Raw genomic sequence first — 22,523 nt, 5'->3', positions numbered from 1 at the left:
ATACTTTATATGAAGCACCTAGCTCATTTTTTACCTTACTTAGGTTTCTGCTCTTTGGATTGTCCACTGTATGTAGTAATCCTTGGCTCCCATGTGGTACTTATGTGTCAATAAGCTTATTCTATTCTTCCTTTTCTGTCTCCCTTCTGTGTTATTTCCACTTTGTCAGAGCATATAACTATCAAACTATCCTTCCATGCTCATCTCGTTTTTTTCTACTCTAGAAGTTTTCACTAAATGTCTCCAATGCTCAACACCAGTCTTTGCCAAAGTTTCCCCAGTGGAGCTTATCCCCTTGAAGATTCTTTAGAAGAGCTTGCAAATACAATCTTTAGTTCTTGCATGTTTTAAATATTTTCTATAAATTCTATTCTTTTTTTTTCATTGTATTCTTTTTTTTTCTTTTAATTTTTTAAAATTTACATCCAAATTAGCATATAGTGCAACAATGATTTCAGGAGTAGATTCCTTAGTGCCCCTTATTCATTTAGCCCATCCCCCCTCCCACAACCCTTCCCATAACCCTCAGTTTGTTCTCCATATTTATGAGTCTCTTCTGTTTTGTCCCCCTCCCTGTTTTATATTATTTTTGTTTCCCTTCCCTTATGTTCGTCTGTTTTGTCTCTTAAAGTCCTCATAGGAGTGAAGTCATATGATTTTTGTCTTTCTCTGACTGACTAATTTCACTTAGCATAATACCCTCCAGTTCCATCCACGTAGTTGAAAATGGCAAGATGTCATTCTTTTTGATTGCCGAGTAATACTCCATTGTATATAGATATACTGCATCTTCTTTATCCATTCATCCATTGGTGGACATTTGGGCTCTTTCCATACTTTGGCTATTGTCGATAGTGCTCTATAAAATGGGGGGGGGTGCATGTGTCCCTTCGAAACAGCACACCTGTATCCCGTGGATAAATGCCTAGTAGTGCAATTGCTGGGTCCTAGGGTAGTTCTACTTTTAGTTTTTTGAGGAACCTCCATACTGTTTTCCAGAGTGGCTGCACCAGCTTGCATTCTCATATAAATTTTATTCTTTAAGAGTAGTATGGCTAGATATAAAATCCTTTGTGTATACTTTCTTTCCTGGGGTTTCTTAGAAATGTTGTTTATTTATTGTTGAGAAGTCTGATGCCAGCCATATTTTTCCTTTTAAGTGGCTTGGTCCTTTCCCTGGAAGCCCAGTGTGTTTTGTTGTGTGCATGTGTGTGTGTGGGGGGGGGGGTTAATTTTTTTTAATTATTTATTTTTGAAAGACAGAGCACGAGTAAGGGAGGGGCAGAGAGAGAGGGAGACACACAGAATCTGAAGCAGGCCTTAGGCTCTGAGCTGTCAGCACAGAGCCCGATGCGGGGCTTGAACTCACAATCCATGAGATCATGACCTGAGCTGGAGTGGGACGCCCAACCTACTGAGCCACCCAGGTGCCCCTGTGGTTTTTTTTTGTTTTTTCTTAAGTCAAGTCATTTTGGGGTGCCTGGGTGGCTCAGTCGGTTAAACATCCGACTTTGGCTCAGGTCATGATCTCGCGGTCCGTGAGTTCGAGCCCCACATCGGGCTCTGTGCTGACAGCTCGCAGCCTGGAGCCTGCTTCACATTCTGTGTCTTCCTCTCTCTCTGCCCCTCCACCCCTCATGCTCTCTCTCTCTCTGTCAAAAATAAATAAACATTAAAACAAATTAAAAAAAAATAAAGTCAAGTCATTTTATAAACTAGTATCTTGCAGTTAGTTACCTCCTCTAGTCAGTTTTTCCAGGTACACTGGGGCCCAGCTGAACATACAGATTCAGGTCTTCTATTTCAGCAAAGTTTTCTAGAATCTTTTTTTTTTTTTAATTTTTTTTTTCAACGTTTATTTATTTTTGGGACAGAGAGATACAGAGCATGAACGGGGGAGGGGCAGAGAGAGAGGGAGACACAGCATCGGAAACAGGCTCCAGGCTCTGAGCCATCAGCCCAGAGCCCGACGCGGGGCTCAAACTCACGGACCGCGAGATCGTGACCTGGCTGAAGTCGGACGCTTAACCGACTGCGCCACCCAGGCACCCCTAGAATCATTTTTTAAATACTGGTTTTAGGGGTGCCTGAGTTTTAGGGCTCAGTTGGTTGGGCATCTGGCTCTTGATCATGGCTCTCGGGTCATGATCTCATGCTTTGTGGGTTCAAGTCCTGCGTTGGGCTCTGCGCTGACAGCAGAGACCCTGCTTGTGATTCTCTTTCTCCCTCTATCTCTCTGCCTCTCCTCTGCTCACACACACTCTCTCTTTCTCTCCCTCTCTTTCTCAAAAGAAGTGAATAAACTTTAAAAAATATATATTAGTTTTATTGTTTTATTCTTCTTCAGGGGCTTAAATTTCATAAGTATTAGATCTTTTTAGTTTTCTGTATCAGTTTCTCTTTTTACCATTTTTTGTTCGTTTCTGTTTAATTTTTTACATCTTTTATTTCTTTCCTCTATGCTGTTTATTGTGCACTTAGTTGTTCATATTCTCCTTTTGGAAACTTAAAATTTAATCTTTGTTTCTGGATTTGTTTTCTTTTTTTTTAAAATTTTTTTTTTCAACGTTTTTTATTTATTTTTGGGACAGAGAGAGACAGAGCATGAACGGGGGAGGGGCAGAGAGAGAGGGAGACACAGAATCGGAAACAGGCTCCAGGCTCCGAGCCATCAGCCCAGAGCCTGACGCGGGGCTCGAACTCACAGACCGCGAGATCGTGACCTGGCTGAAGTCGGACGCTTAACCGACTGCGCCACCCAGGCGCCCCATCTGGATTTGTTTTCTTTTGCTTCAGTATCTTTCCTTTTTTGTTTTAATGTTTTATTTATTCTTGCAAGAGAGAGACAGAGTACGAGCAGGGGACAGGCAGAGAGGGAGACACAGAATCTGAAGCAGGCTCCAGGCTCCGAGCTGTCAGCACAGAGTCCAACGCGGGACTCGAACTCACAAACCATGAGATCATGACCTGAGCTGAAGTCAGATGCTTAACTGACTGAGCCACCCAGGTGCCCTGCTTCAGTTTCTCTTTTAAGTTTGTTAATTCTTGTTTCACATCTTTTTGTTCATTTCTATTCTGAGTTTTTGAATTTATGATTAGTGGTTGTTTATCATATCAGCACTTCTTTTAATTATATTTTAACGCATGTTGTCGTATTGCTACAGTTTGCCTCCACTTGTAGCATTTATCTTTGGGATTTCACCTACTGAAAAGTTTTAATTCTCGTTTTTGCTTCCTTCTTATAATAACTTCCCATGGATGCTTGTTTTTGTTTGCTATTCATAAGCGTTTGTGTAGGATTTTCTTGGAACAGTTGTAGCAAGTGATCCTATGAAGAAGAATTGAAGAATTAGCATGTATTGCTAGTTTAAGAACTTCCTCTTCTGTTGCTGTAGTGAAGTACAGTTTCTTTAATAAATGTGCCTTTGTTGTCTGTCTTCGGATTTATTTATATTATCTTGTCTTGGTAAAAGGCTTATCTTTAGCTGTCTTCTTCTTTCCCAATACCTCCACCTTTCAAGATACTTTCTTTCCCCTGGAAGTAACGTCTTCCTAAGATGACCACAACATACATCCTAAGCTCCTTCCTTTTGACTCTATAGTTTCAGATATGGTGTCAATATTTCTTCATGTAGAGAGGGATTCTCTCTCTATGGGAATGAACTATAGCTGATGTTAACTGTCACGTTGCACTCTCTCACATTCATTTTCCACCTGACTGTCCACTTTGGGTGGAGAGCCAGTTCTGCTGGTCTCAGATCTTTATTCCCCCAGTCACATTTAAATTGAAATGTACGAAATTCTCTCGGTTATGCTGCAAGCGTGTGCCAGGAGGGACTTAATTTGTCCTCCCCGTTGACCTTTACAGCTACACCGATGAATATGTGGAAGTTCTAATGGGACTAATTGGATCTAGGGGTGGCGGGGGTCACGTGGTTGCACTCGAGGCCAAAGGCAAGGTAGGTGTAGTTACTGTAACGGACAGCAGAGTCAAAACGGCAGTTAGAGTGGTCGACTCATAAAGACCCGTGGCATTGGCTAGTCGATAATGGTGTTTCCAGAAGTGAAATGGATAGGAAACCTACTAAATTCTTGCTTGGTCTGTACAAGCAGAAAAGTTTATGCTCACGGAATTCATTGGCCTTGCTGCGTTGTCTAAACAGCTGGCCTGATAGGACAATGGAACGGCCCTTTGAAGATTCAGTTGTAGTGCCAGCTCGGTGGCGGTACCTTGCGGGGCTGGGACAAGGTTCTCCAGAAGGCTGTGCGTGCTCTGGATCAGTGTCCAATATATGTTGCTTTTTCTCCCATAGCCGGGAGTCATGATTCCAGGAATTGCTCACTATTACTCCTCTAGGAGCAATAGGATTATTCACTATTACTCCTAGTGACCCGCTAGCAAAGCTTTTGCTTTCTCTTCCCATGATGTCATGCTCTGCTGGCCTACATAGTCTTAGTTTGAGAGGGAGGAATGCCTCCACCAGGAAACACACCAATGGTTTCATGAGCTGGACGTTAAGACTGCCACCCGCCCGTGTTGGGCTCCTCACGCCTCTGAATCAACAGGCAAAGAAGGGAGTTACCGTGTTGGCTGGGCGATTGGTCCCGACTACCGAGAGGAAAGTGGACGGCTGTTACACAGCGGAGGTGAGGAAGAGTGTGTCTAGAGTACAGCAGATCCTTGTGGGCTTCTCTTAACATTACCATGGCCTGTGATTAAGGTCAGTGGAAAACGACAAGAACCCTATCCAGTCAGTTACTAGTGATGCAGACCCTTCAGGAATATAGGTTTGGAGAAGTCAGGGGAGGTACCTGGGCAGCTCAGTCAGTTAAGTGTCTGACTCTAGATTTCAGCTCAGGTCATGATCTCACAGTTCGTGAGTTCAAGCTCTGCATCAAGCTCCATGCTGGCAGTGTAGAGCCTGCTTGAGATTCTGTCCCTCTCCCTCTCTCTGCCCCTTCCAATCTCTCTCTCTCTCTGTCTCTGTCTGTCTCTCTCTAAGTAAATAAATAAACTTAAAACCAAATGTGTTTTTTTTTTTCCAACGTTTATTTATTTTTGGGACAGAGAGAGACAGAGCATGAACGGGGGAGGGGCAGAGAGAGAAGGAAACACAGAATCGGAAACAGGCTCCAGGCTCTGAGCCATCAGCCCAGAGCCTGACGCGGGGCTCGAACTCACAGACCGCGAGATCGTGACCTGGCTGAAGTCGGACGCTTAACCGACTGCGCCACGCAGGCGCCCCATCCAAATGTTTTTTTAAAGGAATATAGGTTTGGGTCACTCCAGCAGGTGAAGAACCATGACCAGCTGAGGTGCTGGCTGAAGGCAAAAGGACCACAGAATGGGTAGTGGGAAGAGGTACTTACGAATGCCAGAAATGACCATGTGACCAGTTACAGATTGAGGACTGTCGTTTTTATGAGTCTTTCCTTCTTATATTGATGAATACATTTGTGTGAGTATATATATGAAGCAAATATCCTTGTTTTCTTTCCTGTCTTGTTCCCTCATTATATAGCGTATCATGTATTCACTATATCATAGTATCTAAGTGTTGCTAATGTCATATCGTAGTATTTAAGTTACAGGACGTCAAGGAGAAGAGTAAACATCACTCAAGGATTTTATTTCCTCTTTTGGGGAAGGGGCTAGTCATTTTTCAGTTGTATGCAGAAGAGTTGTGTCATGGTAGGCAGAATGAGGGTCCGGTTATTTTCTTTATTTGGAGAGAAGTATGGTTTAACAAGATATGTATGGGCCCAAGTTGGCAAGGGGTGGGCTTGTGGTGATTAATTTTGTGTGTCAACTTGACTGGACACCCAGATATTCAGCTGAACGTTATTGTGAGTGTTCTGAGTGTGTTTCTGGAGGAGATAGCATTCGAATTGGTGGACTCAGTAAAGCAATGTGGGTGGGCATCTTCCAATCCGTTGAAGGTATGAAGAGAATGAAACAAGGAGAAAGAACTTACCTCCTCGTTCTGCCTGAATGATCCAGCTGATACACTGGTCTTCTCTAGCCCTAGGACTAGAGTTCACACTATTGGGTCCCCTGAGTCTCCCGCCTGAATTCAGACTTGGGCTGGATTATATTTCTGGCTTTCCTTGGGTCTCCAGTTCGCAGGTGGTAGATCACAGGACTTCTCAGCCCATGTAATCATGTGAGCCAGTTTCTCGTAATAAATCTCTTTCTCTGTGTGTATCCTTTTGCTTCTGGTTCTCTGTAGAACTCAGACTAACAGAGTTAGCTACGATTATCCAGTGGGGACCCAGGAGCCCCCATCTCTTCTTCTTAGGGTCTTTCTATTCTGTTTGTTTATTTTGAGAGAGAGTGTGTGAGCGAGCGGGGGAGGGGCAGAGAGAAAGGGAGAGAGACAATCCCAAGCAGACTCTGTGCTGTCAGCGCAGAGCCTGACTCAGGGATCACTCTCACGAACTGTGAGATCATGACCTGAGCCTAAATCAAGAGTCAGACGCTTAACCAACTGAGCGACCAGACGCCCCCCGACCCATGTCTTCTTTTTGTGTCATTATTGTGGTAAAATAGACATAACATCAAATTTACCATTTCAGTTATTTTTAATTGTACAATTCAGTGGCACTAAGTACATTTACAATGTTGTGAAATCATCACCCGTATCCGTTTGCAGAACTCTTTCATCATCCCAAACAGAAACTCGGTATCCATTAACCAATAACTCCCCAATGCCCTTGGTAGCCATCCTTCTACTTTTCGTCTCTATAAATTTGACTATTCTAGTTACCTTTTGTAAGTATAATTACGCAGTTTATGTCCTGTTGTGTCTGGTATATTTCATTTAGCATAGTATTTTTCATTTTGATCCATTTTGAGTGAATTTCATATATGGTAAGATAAGGGTCTGACTTCATTTTTCTGCATATGGATACCCAGTTTTCCCAGCATTGTTTGTTGAAAACAACTGCCCTTTCCCCATTGAACGGTCTTGGCACTCTTATTGAAAATCTAGTGACCGTGTGTGTGAGGGTTCATTTCTTTGTTTCTGGGCTCTATATTTTATCCCGGTGATCTACATATTTGTCTTTATGCCAGTACCACACTGTTTTGATTATTGCAATATTGAAGTAAGTTTTGAAATCAGCATGAGGCCTCTAATTTGGTTCTTTTCTCAAGTTTCTTTGGTTATTAGGATCCCCTAAGATTCATGTGAATTTATGGATGTGCTTTTCTATTTCTGCAAAAACGCTGTGGAATTTTTGATGGGCATTTTATTGAACCTCTAAATTGCTTTGGATAATGTTGACATCTTATCTCTATTAAGATTCTGATTCAAGGGGCGCCTGGGTGGCGCAGTCGGTTAAGCGTCCGACTTCAGCCAGGTCACGATCTCGCGGTCCGTGGGTTCGAGCCCCGCGTCGGGCTCTGGGCTGATGGCTCAGAGCCTGGAGCCTGTTTCCGATTCTGTGTCTCCCTCTCTCTCTGCCCCTCCCCCGTTCATGCTCTGTCTCTCTCTGTCCCAAAAATAAAAATAAACGTTGAAAAAAAAAATTAAAAAAAAAAAAAAAAGATTCTGATTCATGAACACAGGATGTCTTTCCATTTATTTGAATTTCCTTTAATTTCTTTCACCAACATTTTATAGTTTTCAGTGTACCTCCTTATTAAGTTTATTCCTAAGTATTTTGTTCTTTTTGATGCTATTATAACTGGAATTGTTTCCTTAATTTCCTTTTTAGATTGTTCATTGCTAGTATATAAAACCCCCACTCATTTTTGTCTGTTGATTTTGTCTCCTGCAACTTTGCTACATTCATTTATTAGCTCTAACAGTTTTATGTGTGAGGGGGAGACTTTAGGGTTTTACACATATAAGATCATGTCATCTGTGAACAGAAATAATCTTACTTCTTTTTTTTCCAATTTGGATGCCTTTTGTTTCTTTTTCTTGCCTACTTGCTCCAGCTAGGACCTTCAGTAGTAAGTTGAATGGAAATGGTGAAAACAGGCATTTTTTAAAATTATTTTTATTTTGTTATTAAACTTTTTTCTTTTACTTTAGAGATAGAGAGACAGTGCACAAACAGAGGAAAGGGGCAGAAGGAGAGAGAGAATCTTCAGCAGGTTCCATGCCCAGAGCAGAGCCTGGCACAGGGCTCAATCCCACACCCCTAAGATCATGACCCTAGCCATAGTTAAGAGTCAGATGCTCAACCAACTGAGCCACCCAGGCACCCCCAAAACAGGAATTTTTGTATTGTTCTTGAAAGCTTTCAGTCTTTCACCATCGAGTATGGTGTTAGCTATGAGTTTTTCATAGGTGGCCTTTACCATATTGAAGAAATTTTCTTCTATTCCTAGTTTGCTGAGTGTTTTTATTATGAAAGGACATAATTATGAAAGGACATTTGACATTTTGTCAAATGAATTTTCTGCATCAATTGAGATAATCACTTTTTTCCTCTGCTTTCTGATTTTTGTATGTTGAACCACCTTTGCATTCCAAGAATAAATCCCACTTGATCATGGTCTATAATCTTTTTAACGTGCTGTTGAACTCAGTTTGCTAGTATTTTGTTCTCTCGTGTTGGCATGGTATAGGTTGGTCAACTACAGGAAGAGTGACCACCATGAAAAGCTGACACTTCAGCAAGGAAAAAGAGACAAAAGCATATCTCAGCTGCATTAACGGAGCCTTCATCCTTCCAACTCATCTCAAATTTGTGTTTTGATACGGTTACCAAAAATATGAAAATTAAAATAATAAACATGAGTAAAAGGATCGCATAAAATATATGAGAAATTCTAGTCACGTAGCCATCTGAAACAAACACAGAATATTGTAAAGGAAATGAAGTGGTAGACAAGTTGAAGAGCACACGTGAGTGTGAAATTGGTTGAGCGAGAAGCTCCTATTCAGGTTACCGGATCATCAGATGTTATTATCAGGGAGTGCTCCTTGGTGAAATAGAGCATGGGAAAGAGTTGTGAGGCAAGTCCAGATTAATACTCTGCTATAGAAATATAATGCAAGCCCTATATGTAATCTAAAATTTTTCTAGGAAACACATTTAAAAAAGTACAAAGAAAAAGAAGAAATTAATTTTAATGATGCATTTTCTTTAACCCAATGCATCTAAAATATTAGCATTTTAACAAGTGATTGATATAAAAGTTATGGATGGATATTTAACATATTTTTGTATTAAGTCTTCTAAATTTGATATATTTTACATTTAGGCACATACCAGCTTGAACTTGCCACACTTTTCATGCTCAGTAGCCACATGTGCCTACCGTATTGGGCAGCAAAAATCTAAACAGTGGGATCTTGCTTGCCCAGATCTGTTCGTCAGTTTAATTTTCCGGAGCTTGACAGATGAAATTGTTAGCTTTTCTGCTCTCTGTTCCTAACAGATCCAACTGTATGCTCTTATACAAGATAGTTCCCGTAGGAAGGTATAAATCCTGAAGTCTTTAATTTATCTAATGGCGTATTCTTTAGAAATAGCCGACATTGGACTAATTGTCAAGAAACAGGCCCTTGGCAAGCGGTCTTGGCATTTGCGGAGGGCAAAGTAGGACTGGTGGCTAAGTAGTTGTGGCAGGTGAGGTCCTAAGGGAATTGGTTGAAGATTTTAGGCTCAGTGGATCCAGCAGGAGGTAGACTTTTTGAGCAGTTGGTAGATAGGGGAACAAAACATCAGGGAGATTGGGAACAAAAGTTGAGTGGGCAGAGAAGTTGGCCTTTCTTCGCTCTCGTGCCCATGTGTGAGTATGAGGGAGATGTGTACACACGAGAGTGCAGTCTGCAGGACCGTGGGTGTCCGGATTCCAGGGATACGGCAGCAGCATGAGCTCATACAAGTCCCTGTCTTGATCTTTTTCCCTTTCACCTCACTTGTATTCCACTCCCCAAAACATCCATTTATTTTTTTGTGTATTTTTTAAATGTTTATTTTTGAGAGAGAGAGAGAGACGGGGGTACCAGCCAAGGAGGGGCAGACAGAGAGGGAAACACAGAATCTGAAGCAGCTCCAGGCTCCGAGCTGTGAGCACAGAGCCTGACGCGGGGCTCGAACCCATGAACCGTGAGGTCATGACATGAGCCGAAGTCAGACGCTTAACTGACTGAGCCACCCAGTCATCCCCAAAACATAGTATTTAACGTGCCTTTCTCGTCCTCAGAGTTTGTGTGTGTGTGTTTTACGTTTACGTAAACCTGTGGAGTTCTTCCCTCTGTTGTTCTATCTTAGTCTCACTCGTGCTACCTTCTCACTGTCCTTTCCTTTGATGCTTTTCCCACTTCAAGTGCTCTCCCCCATTCTTTGTCTTTCGGGCATTTGGCACGAGCTGAGTGTCTAGTGGATGCCAGGTAGGGTGCTGGGTACATCACAGACATCGTTTCATGAAAGTCTCTCAGTAACCCTGCACGGATGGTGGCATTTTCCTCATTTTGTGAAGGCACCAACTTGGAGCAGTTAGGTGACGTGTCTACTCTGACAGCTAGCAACTTGGACTCATACTTTACTTTTCCGATTCCAAAATTCACACTCCTGCGGTTCCAAAACCCTTCTTATTCTTTAGAGAAAGAAATGCACAGGTCCTCTTCAATGAGGAAATGATACGAGCCAATTTGGCTATCTCTTGGGATGTAGGGAAACTAGCTGTTTGCAGATTTGGTGATAACAGCAGCTAACATTTATTCAGTGCTTATGGAAGGCAGTACAGAGCAGTGATTAAGAACACAGCCTCTGGAGCCTGGCTCTGCCTGACCCCAGCTCTGCCCCCAAACCCCCAAGTATCTGTGGACTTTGGGCTAGTTGTCAACCCCTCCCTGGAGAAAGAAGCCAGATTCTACACAGTAGAGAACACAGTAAGAAAATGAAGGTAGGCATGTTTTTCATTCATTCATCCATGCGGCAAATATTTGACAGGCCTACCATGTACCAGAGATTACTCTAGGATTATTCTAGGAGGTGGGGATCTAGAAGGGGACAAGGTATAAAAAGTCCCTGCCCTTGGGAAGCTTAGCTTTTAGTGGCAGCAAGTAGGGAGGCTGATACTAAAGGAGGAACAGGGACCTCAGCCGGAGGAGGAGGAAACAGAATAGGCAATATCTTCAGTTTACCTATGTTGTGTGCTAGATAGAGCCTGCTTCTGACCAAACTCCATTCCCTAAGGGCAAGGTTTCATTGTTTAACCGTTTTATTGAGGTATAATTTAAATACTCGAAAATTCAACCTTCTTAAGCAGGGAATCCAATGATTTTTAATACATTTATAGACTTGCGCAACCCTTACCTCAATCCGGTTTTAGAATATCTTCATCGCTCCATAAAACTCTTCTTACTAAAAGCAAGGTGTTTTTGTTTTCTTGATGAATGAAAGGAGACAGTCTTTTGTGTGGAAGGATCGCTGACCCAAGGGCCAGGAGAAGCAGGACCCAGGCCTAGCTCCTCGGTGGTCCCCCCAGGCAAGACTCTTCCCCATAGAGTCTCGCTCTCCTCACCTGTAATATAAAGGACAGGGCTTACTAAGTCTTCTTAGAGTTCTAAGATCAACTGACCAATGTTGTTGTATGCCTTAGTTTTCCAAAAAGTTTCCAAGGTATCATATACAGAGTCATTTACTGCCTTGCTTCTTGTAAGGGGCTAATCAGAAGTATCCAATTCAGATATTTTGCATCTTTCTATAGACAGTTCACACCATGAACTATCAATGCTCTCTTAACTACCTGAAATAGATTCATTAGCATTTAAAAATTGTTTTAAATGCTTACTTATTTTTGAGGGAGACAGAGACAGAGTATGAGCTGGGGTGGGGCAGAGAGAGAGAGAGGGAGACACCAAACCCATATCAGGCTCCAGGCTCAGAGCCCAATGTGGGGCCAAACTCACAAACTGTGAGATTAGGACCTGAGCCAAAGTCGGACACTTACTGACTGAGCCACCCAGGTGCCCCTCATTAACATTTTTAAACCTAATGGCCAATTCCAGAAACCCAAGAGCCAATTCAGAAAACTCATCCCTAAAATTCTGTTTCTCTAGAGCCAAAGTCTGTGTGTGTTAGGGTTCTCCAGAGACACAGAACCGTCAGCACATACAGGCATACCTCGTTCTAGTGCACGTTGCCTTACTGCTTTGCAAATACTGTGTTTTTTCACACACTGAAGGTTGGTGGCAACCCCATGGAGAGCAAGTCTATTGGCACCAACACTTCGTGTCTCTGGGTCACACTTTTTGGTAATTCTTGCAATGTTTTAAACTTTTTCATTATTATATTTGTTATGGTGATCTGTGATCAGTGAATGTCAATGTTGTCATTGTAGTTTGTTTGGGGTGGGGGGTCCCACGAACCATGCTGGTATAAGACGGCAAACTTAAACCTAAATGTTTTGTGTATTCTGACTGCTCCACTGACTGGCCCTTCCTCTATCTCTTTCCCTCTCCTTGGGCCTCCCTGTTCCCTGAGACACAACGATATTGAAATTAGGCCAGTGAATAACCCTACAGGGGCCTCTGGGTTGTTCAAGTGAAAGGAAGAGTCACACGCTTCTCACTTTCATCAGAAGCTAGAAATGACTACACTTAATGAGGAAGACAAGCCGAAAGCCACGGCAGGCCGAAAACGAGGCCTCTTGTGCCAAATGTTAGCTAAGTTATGAATGCAAAGGAAACGTTCTTGAAAGAAATTTAAAAAGTACTCCTCCGGTGAACACATGAATCATAAGAAACAACTGTATTGCTGATACAGAGAAAGTTTCAGTGATCAAACCAGCCACAGCGTTCCCTTAAGCCAAAGCCTAATCCAGAGCAAGGCCCTACTGCTCTTCAATTCTGTGAGGGCTGAGGGAGGTGAGGAAGCCGAGAAGAAAAGTACGAAGACGGCAGAGGCAGGTTCCTGAAGTTTAAGCAAAGAAGCGAGCTCCATGACATCAGATTGTAAGATGAAACAGCACGTTATCCAGAAGAGCTAAGCTAAGATAGCAATGAAGGCGGCTACACTACACAACAGGTTTTCAACAAGATGAAACAGCCTTCTGTTGCAAGAAGATGCCATCGAGGACTTTCAGAGCTGGACAGGAGACGCCAATGCCTGGATTGAAAACTTCAAAGGATAGGCTGACTGTCTCATTAGGGGCTAACGCGGCCGGTGACTGTGAGTTGAAGCCAAACTCAGTTACCCTTCCCAAAACCCTAGGGCCCTTTAGAATTATGCTCCATCTATTTTGCCTGTGATCTATAAGTGGAACAACAAGGCCTGGATGACAGCACATCTGCTTACAGTAAGGTTTACTGAAGAATATTTGAAGCCCACTCTTGAGACCTGCTGCTCAGAAAAAATAAAAGATTCCTTTACAAATACTACTGCTCGTTGACAATGCATCTGGTCACGCAAGAGCTCTGAAGATGCACTAGGAGATGAATGTTGTTTTCAGCTTGCTGACACAGCATCCATTCCACAGCCCATGGATCACGAAGTCATTCTGACTTTCAGTCTTATTTTTTAAGAAATACATTTCATAAGGCTCTAGCTGCCATAGACGGTGATTCCTCTGATGGATCTGGGCAAAGTAAATTAAATCCCTCCTGAAATGGAAAACCATTAAGAACAACGGGAAGAGGTCAAAATCCTTTGTAAGAGTTTGGCAGAAGTTGATTCCCACCCTTGAGGATGATTCTGGGGGCTCGGGGCATCAGTGGAGGCAATCACGGCAGATGTGGTGGAAACAGCAAGAGAACCAGAACTAGAAGTGGGGCCTGAAGGTGGACGGCATTGCTGTGTCTCGTGGTAGAACGTGATGGGGTGAAGACTGTTTCTCACCGCTGAGCAGAGAACGTGGTTTCTTGAGATAGACTCTGCTCCTGCTGAAGATGCTGTGAAGCTTGTTGAAGGGACAGCAAAGGATTTGCAATATTACATAAACTTAGTAGTTATAAAGCAACAGGGTTTGATTGAAATATGACTGAAATTACTTTGTTTTCCCCTAGAAGTCAAACTGTGAAGCGCTTTATAGTCCATAAACTAAGCAGGCGGTGAGACTTGTGCTCTTGAAGAGCGAGGTTGGCCCAGTTGGGCGGGCTCAGTGTAATGTCTCCATTCTCCACTAGATGGCGCTGCTAGCCTACTGGGGTGGATTGTTGTGGCGCTCATAGGTGCGTATGTGCATGCGTGGGAGCAGTGAAAATGGCGTCACCCAGCTACCCATTCTCTAGTATTGGAACTCTGTTCTCCCTGGTCAGCAATCACACACCCATCCTCTGTCTTTGGCTTCTGTCCACTCCCCGCTTTTACACAGTCTGTGACCACGCCCCAGGCAGAACCTCCCTCCCGAGTTTTGTCTCCAATGTGGCTGTTTTTCCCCAGCCCCTTACTTCTGAGGGACTGTGGCTTTGACCCGCCCTGCCCCTCTGCAGGAGGGTCTCACCGAGCAATGGCTGGGTGCTGGCTGCCCCCAGGAACGTTTGCAAGACTGTGCTGCTGCTGATGCCCAGAGACTGTGGCCGGGTGCCAGCCCACCCCAGAAAAAGTTCGCACGATAGTGTAGCAGCAGAGTTTCAGGGATTATGGAAAATCACAACACACATCTGGCACCAGGCTTCACCCTTAACGACCTTGTTCCAGCACCAGTGAATGTGGTTGTTCTCCCGGGTCCACTGGGGCCTTACCTTTGGGGAGCCCACACAGTCTCTACCAGGTGTCCTTCCAGCAGGGGAACCACATCTTCCCATGTGGCCCGAAGACCCCCGGACTCCACTCTGCTCCTGGGGATTCGTCCTTCCCACTAGAGCACCACCAGGTATCGAGCTGCGGAGTTGCAGACTCTGTGCTTCCCTTGTTTATAGTCTTAATGGAATTTAAACCCTCTCCTTTCTCCTTTCTCCCTTTTTTAGTTCAGTCCCTGCGGCTGTTTCCACTTTTCCACTTTCTCTCCAGCTGCTTTTGGAGGGGGTGCTTTTCCCATATTCTCCTCCCCCCCATCTCCATCTTCTCTCCGCCGGCAAAAGTGGCTCTCTGCCCTCTGCAGCTTCTGTCTCCCCCAGTTCACCTCTCCCCGCCACATATCTGCTGAATTCTGTGGTTCAGGTTGTGCAGATTGTTGTGTTAATCCTCAGATCAGTTTTCTAGGTGTGCAGGATGGTTTAGCGTTGCTCTGGCTGTATGTCATGGACGCGAGACACAAGAAACTTCATGCTGTTCTGCCATCTTGGCTCCTCCCCTAAATAAAACTTTTATATGCACTAAGAAGCCAAAAAAATTCATTTGACTTGCATTGTGATACTCACTTTATTGTAATGGTCTGGAACTGAACCTGTAATATCCCTGAGGTATGCCTATGTGTTTGTGGGTGTGGGTATGGGTGTATATATACATATACATATATATATATGTATATATATAAATTTACATACATACATATATGAAAATGTATATATAAATATATATATTATATATAAATACATAAAATTATATATATAGAAATTAATAAATATATATAAATATATATATATTTACATACACACACACATATATATATATATATATATATATATATATATGAATTTATTTTAGGAATTGGCTCATGAAGTAATGGAGGCCAAAAAGTCCCACAGTTTGCTGTCTTATTGGTGTTGAACCAGGAAAGCTGGTGCCATACTTTGTTCTGAGTCCAAAGACATGAGAAAGGGGGAGAGGGAGGCTGATGGTGTAAGTTCCAGACTCAGTGTGATAGCTGAAGCAGGAGAAGGCATGTGTCTCAGGTCAGGAAGGAAGAGTAAATTCACCCTTCCTCTGCCTTTTTGTTCTATTTGGGCCTTCAGTGGACTGGGTGATACCCACCCACAAAGGGGAAGAACTCTTACTTTACTAGGCCCACCAACTGAGATGCTAATTTTTTCTGGAAATACCCTCACAGGCATACTCAGAAATAATGTTTTATCTGCTATCTGCCCAGATAAGCCCAGTCAAGTCGGCACATAAAATTAACCATCACAAGGGACAGGACCCTTAAGGGCCTTTAAATCCAGGCCAAGGATCTCATTCAGTTGACTGTCATGGGGACTCATTGAGACTTTTGGTTATCATTTTTATATGGCAGTGAATGATTCAAGATACGGTATCCTGGAACAAGGCCGAAACTTGAATCCTGTCATTCCTATCTGTGAATTTGATCAGGTTAATCTCCATAACTTTCTGTTTCTTTATAGATAATACAACTTCAGTGGGCTTAAGATAATTGACAGATATGTGTGAAGCTCACAATTGTCTTTGGTGCCAACTATTTGATGTTTTAAAATTATAAGAGGTATTTTATGAATAGTAATTTGGTGGCAAAGTGTTGAGTCGATTGGCAGGAAGCCAGTTAGATGTTCAGTGTTTTTCAAAATATGGTTCCTAGATCAACTGCATCAGAATCAGTTTGAATATTTTGTTAAACATGTGGGTTCCTGATCTCAGTCCCAAATCTGATGCATCTGAATATTGGAATGGGCTTTGGAGACCACTGGATACCATTTCAACATTTGCATAGCGTTTTAACATTCCCAGATGATTCTTATACACATTTGGAATTAAGAACCACTGTGACTGTTTAGCCCTAAGTAAATATTCGTTGTTGTTTTATTATTTTTGCTGCTGCTGTGAGTTGTTGCTATCATAGCATAGAGAAATCCTGCTTCTGCTTGGGGAGGGGCCATCAAAGGCTTTGTTTTGAACTGTTTGCATGAATGAGGAGGTTTAGGATGGATGTGTAGGTTTTGGCCAGGTAAAGAAGAGGGGAATGTTATCCATTTAGAACAAAAGCACAGAAAAGTGGGAGAACATGGGTTTTATGGGGAGCTCTGAATAGTTCAGAATACGATCATAATGAAAAGTATGACTAGAAAGTAGTAAGAGTTGATATTGGGTATTAATTCAAAGAAGATGAGAAGACGTTTGAAGTTTTGATTTTAAACAAGAGGGACATAAGGTCAGATTTGTATTTTGGAGGGATTGCTCTGGACCGGTGGGGGTCAAAAGGAGGCTGCTGAGATAACCCAAGAGAGAAGTTATGGAAGCCTGAAGTAAGACATGGATGAAGGAAGGGCACCTGGGTGGCTCAGTAGGTTAACCGTCAGACTCTTGATTTGGCTCAGGTCATGATCTCAGGGCTGTGAGATAGAGCCCTGCCTCCAGCTCTGTGCTGGATGTGGAACCTGCTTAAGATTCTCTCTGTCTCCCTCTCTACTACTTGTGTTCTCTCCCCGTCTCTTAAAAAAAAAAAAAAAGATTTTGATGAAGGATACGGGGGAGCTGAATAGGGAGAGAGCTAGAATAGACCAGCTTGCTGACCAATAATACATTGCTGAGGGCCTGAGAGTATGCACAGGCACCAGTCAGTGATGGCTTCCAGATTTCTCATTAGGGTAACTGTGTTAAAGATGGGACTACCATTCACCTAGGTGGGGAAGAGAAGGGGAGAGTAAGGTGGGGAAAAGATGCTCTTGGGTTTAGTTATATTGCACTGAAGAGATCTATGGGACATCCAAGTGAAGATATTTTATGAATATGGGAATATGGGACTGGTAGTCAGAGGAGAGACCTCAGTTATAAAAGGGAAGTCTGGAAGCCCCCAGTTTCTAGCAGAGGATTAAGATACGGGTGTGCATAAAATTTATCAGAGGTCCTAGAATAAGATAAGAGATCAGAGCTTGAGACCTTGAGAAGTAAGGAAAAGAAGAAAAGCTAAAGAAAAAATAGCAAGACAAAGAGAACACGGAAAACCAGAGAGACCGATAGGCTCCAGGGAGGAAGGGTCTGAGAACTTTATCTACCGTGTCAAATGCCATAAAGGTCATTTCATGTAAAGAGTAGAAATGGTCTATGTCCTTGTAGTTTGGCAAGAACAGTTTCACTATCAGACTGTAGGGGCAAAAATCAGACTTCAGCCAGCTTTATGGCTGAATGGGGGGTGAGTGAGTAGAGAGCATGACTATAGACCACACTCATAATTGGGAGAAAAATATGTCTTATCCATATAACTTTTCTATGAAAAGAGTTAAAATACACTAAAGATCACCGATTTAGAAAACCCAAATGAGCATAGCCTATAGAATGTACATGGAAAGGGGAAAATGTCTCATGGGGGTTTCGGTCCTGGACTTTTGATGGCAAGAGTGTTTTCCTCGTCTTATCCAAAACCCGTGAGCACGTCTCCAGGCACCCAGCAATTGTGCAAGAGGCCTTTACGGATTGGCTGCAGAGATGAATACCCAGGCCCAGAAATTATTTATTTATTTTACAGGCCCAGAATTTTTAAGGGTTTTTTTTTTTAACTAAAGGGAACCGTGTTAAAATATTGATACATACCAAGAATGATGCCTTTAATTTTCAGATAGCCTGTTATTTTTCCAGTTTGCTAAGATCGCTCGCTCTCCTCTGATAAACCCTCTCTTCCCTTCCTCATAAGTCCAGGCAAGTATTGAATCTAAATATTTTAGTATCTTCTAGAGCTTGGAAGCAAGTTAGGATTTTTAAATTTGTGTGTTGCTACCAGAGAGTAAGAACATCGCATCCTAGCGGGGATGTAGCTGACGCTGCTTGGAGCCCTGTGCCCCTCGGCAGAACGCCACTTAGAAGGCCCCTGTGCTCGGAAGCCAGCCTCCTAGCAGGCGGGGCTGGGGCCAGGAGTCAGGCCAGGTGGCTCTTGGCCAAATGGTTTCTGAAAATGGGCAATATTAATGAATGTTTAATGCTCCTCCTTCCCGTGCAGCTGCTACAAAGTGCTGTCCTCTTTGCGAAGATCTCGGGTTTGGCCCTGTTTCCCCCCGTTGTTGCCACTGAAGGTTTTCATCCAGTTTCGTATTCTGCATCGCCGTTGTCTCCACTTGCCCTGTCCCCGTGCTGTGTCCGAAGCCTCTGGCTTAGGGTCCATTTTCAAGTTTCTGGGGACTCTGGACCAGTAATATTTACAGCAGTGCTCTCCCATGGTGTAAAGGGCCAGATGCCAGAAGAAAAGAGAGGAAGCTGCTGTGTGTGTGCAGTGCATGGAGGCAGTTGAGAGATGGAACCTTTAGCTGCTTTGTATCTCTTCATGTCATCCTTCCATGAGCACGTGATGGCAGGGTCTCAGGTGTACTTTATCTGGGCCAGCTTTTGATTCCTGCACGCATTTCAGTGACACATGCATTACACAGTTAGCAAAGTGGCTGATCCATTATAAGTGACGAATCCATGTTGTTATTCAAGAAATATTTAGTGAATGCCCTATGGGTCCAACGCTGTTCAAGGCACTGAACATACAAAATTGAAGGAGATATAGTAGTTCCTTGCCCTCAAGGGTCTCACGAGACCGGGGCAGATAATACAAGAGGGTAGGAGGAATTACAGAGCGTGTACATTACTCCCCCTGTAACATCGCCTTGGAATTATTTGTTATAGGAGCAAAGGAGGGGGAGCTTTAGGTCTTTCTTTGGGGGCCAAGCTGGGAGTACACGGTAGGCGTCAGGAAGGTGCTCGAGGAGAAATGGTAGTTGGGTTGAGTTTTAGATGATGAGTAAGAATTCACCAGGTAGAGAAGAACATTTAAGATGAGAAGAGTGAGCAAACATGGAGGAAAGAGAAGAATCATGACTAGTCCAGCCTCTAGTATGGCCAGGGCATTGGGGGCAATGGGTAGGTGTGAGGGGAGGTCAGGAAGGCTGCAGTGGCCAGATCGCGCAGGCTGTATACTGTTCTAATGGGTATGGGTGCTATGTTGCAAGCTCACTGAACTGGAGGATTATAAGTTGGGCAAGGGGGGTTACATAATCAGATTTATATTCTAGAAAGACATTTTAAACAAAGGTGGGTTCAACTGAGTAGGTGGCAGATATTTCGGGTGCCTGGCCCCACACCCCTTCACCTTGCCTCGTAAGTGCAGGAGATTTGACACCCTCGTGGTGAGGAATGGAAACCCGTGGGTAAATGCTTCTCCTGTCTCTTCACGAATAATACCAAGATGAAATCTACATGTGCCTGAGAATGGGATCAAGCCCCAGCTACCCACAGAGGTGATCTTGGTCACTCATCTTTATATGGGCTTTTCTTCCACCGTTCTCCCAGCTCCCTCATGCCTACTGCCTTGAGTACTTCCAACGTCAACAGAACCTACTCACGGGTTCTAATCAAGCTCTGCTTGGGGGAGAAAGGGGGACACCCGGTCTGGGACAGAAAGTGTCGAAGAAGAAGCTCTTGCAGGAGTTCAGGAGAAGATGATGAAAGACCAAAGCAAAAAATTAATTGCCAAGGTGTTACACAGGGGAAGGAGTGGACAGAGTGGCGGGAGTGAAATTGGAAACGTCTTGGTGGCCAATTCAATGTGCAGAGTGGAGAAGGAGGGATTTCGGATGCCTCCCGGATTGCTGATAAGGATGGTAGTGTCATTGACCAAGTTGAGAAATAAAGTTGTGAAGAGCAGGTGTATATGGGGAAGAATATGGGTTCTGCTTTTCATGTGAAGGATGTAAGGCACTCTGGGAAACACAGGCAGAGATTGTTAGTAGGAAGTTGGATTTAAGAGTCAGGAGCTCCGGGGCACCTGGGTGGCTCAGTCAGTTGAGTGTCTGACTTCAGCTCAGGCCATGATCTCATGGTTTGTGAGTTCAAGCCCCACATCGGGCTCGCTGCTATCAGTGTGGAGCCTGCTTCGGATCCTCTGTCCCCCAGTCTCTCTGCCCCTCCCCCGCTTCAATTGCTCTCTCTCAAAAAATAAAACACTAAAAAAAAAAAAAAAAAAAGAGTCTGGAGCTCAGGAAAGAGGTCTGTACCTGGCAGTTTTGTGAATCATGAGCATACAAGGAGGAGAGGGTTCAATACACTATGTTTATTGAAGTGTCTAATATCACTTAAACGCAATTCTTTGCCCAGACTTTGAGAGGAAAGGGAAGGGTGTGGCTGAGAATGCCCCGGAAGTACCCCTATTTCCTGTATCCCACCGTATTACTTCCTGTCACTGTTTTGTTCATTTGTTTGTTCTTTCCTAAGACAGCATTTGTTCGTTAAAAGTTCTATTTTCATAGCTTTCTGTTTAAATACTATCTTCCTCAGGAAAGGACTCCCGATCGAGTCCCTTGATCACATTTGAGAGCCGTGCAGGAGGTAGAGGAGGACAGACAGGCACGTTCCCGGCTCGGTTAGGTGCTTGGTTTTGCTCCCAGTGTTCTGGGCGGTCGTTGGAAAATGCAGCCACCCGAGGACAGTGCGTGCTGGGGAACTGAGACGTGCTTGGAATTGGGGGAGCATATTGGCTCTGCCAGGGTAACCCTCATCCTCGCTCCGTGATGCAGTTCGAATCCTCGGACCCGTGATCCAGCAGGAAGACTTCCCGCAACCCCCAACCAGGGCTGAGTGGTTCACCTGTGATCTCCCAGGAGTTCAGGTAAATCCGCGTGTAGTGAAAGCGTCCACACGTCTGCCTCAAGGACGTGATGAGCTCCTCGAGGACAGAGACGAGGCCGGTTCCATCTTCGTCTCCTCCGTGCCCACGTATCTAACATACCCCAGGCACCGAATCGTCGTTGAAAAGAACGGAGTAGCACACCCAAGGGAACGTGTCAGGTACGGGTAGGGCAGGAGATACTGGAGGAGACTCAGAAGGAGCTGCCAGGGAGCAAGGAGGCAGTCAATGAACTATGACCGTCGAGAGGAATTGATGTTGTGTGCTAGCAGCTGGTAGTTGCGGCGAAGAAACCCAGGGGTCAGGAGGAGGGAAGGCCGTGGGTCGCGTGGGGTGAAAACGGTGCTGTGGGAACAAAGACGGGCAGGGGATGAGGAGTCGGCCATCGGGTGGGAAGGCCCCAGGGCAGGGGCTGCCTGAGGATCAGGGGTGAGAGTGGGTGGGAGCGGACGTTGGCTCCCGTGTGCCCCTGTGTTTGCCCACCCTTTGGAGCCACTTGCAGCATAGGCCTCTTCAACTCTCCGTTGGCTCCCTTGAACAGATGTGCCCCATGAGGACAGGGGTGTTGGTGTGTGTGACGTCACTCCGGGGCTCCGTGTCTGGTGGACGCCGCGGGACTCGTCGAATGGACAAGTACACACGGGAAGTCAAGAAGGAGCAAGGTTTGAAAGGAGAACGATCCACAATGTGAAATGCGACAGAGCGGTGGCAGAAGACACGCCCTGAAGAGAACCTTGGCCTTCGGAAACCTCTCCCTGACGATAAGTTGCTATAAAGAAAAATACTCGAGTATAAGGCCAATGTTCTGTGTGATTCTAAGATTAAACCATCTTCCGGGTGCCTCAGTCAGTTGAGCGTCTGCCTCCGGCTCAGGTCATGGTCTCCCGGTTCGGGTGTTCGGGCCCCGCATCGGGCTCTCCTGACAGCTCAGGGCCTGGAGCCTGCTTCGGACTCGGTGTCTCCCTCTCTCTCTGCCCCTCCCCTGCTCATGCTCTGTCTGCCTGTGTGTCTCTCTCAAAAATAAGCGAACATTTAAAAAAATGTGTTTTCATTGTAAATTAAACCGTCTTCATTCTCCTCGGGCCACATTATTTACTTGTGAACGGCTATCTCTTCCAGCTTCTAT

The 22,523-nt window shown here is 44.3% G+C and overlaps 1 protein-coding gene across 6 annotated transcripts in view; it reads left to right on the top strand.

The window, feature by feature from the left end:
- Window positions 1-22,306, top strand: part of MTMR6 (myotubularin related protein 6) — a 67,903-nt gene extending 45,597 nt beyond the window's left edge. The window contains exons 15-16 of one of the 6 annotated variants that reach the window (XR_006961811.1): window positions 21,049-21,379; window positions 21,939-22,306. The gene's annotated coding sequence lies outside the window, so the exon portion shown is untranslated. Of the gene's footprint in view, window positions 1-8,581; window positions 9,978-12,550; window positions 14,016-21,048 lie in introns of those variants that run through there. The other 5 variants (XR_006961810.1, XM_047077892.1, XM_047077883.1 and 2 more) reach the window with 5 other exon arrangements.
- The last annotated feature ends 217 nt before the right edge of the window (window positions 22,307-22,523 follow it).

Source organism: Lynx rufus, unplaced genomic scaffold (assembly GCF_022079265.1).
Source record: "Lynx rufus isolate CCGP_SWC_20201006 ecotype Redwood Valley unplaced genomic scaffold, mLynRuf1.p SCAF_1, whole genome shotgun sequence".
NCBI classification, from domain to species: Eukaryota; Metazoa; Chordata; class Mammalia; order Carnivora; family Felidae; genus Lynx; species Lynx rufus.
This window is presented reverse-complemented; position numbering and strand designations above follow the sequence as displayed.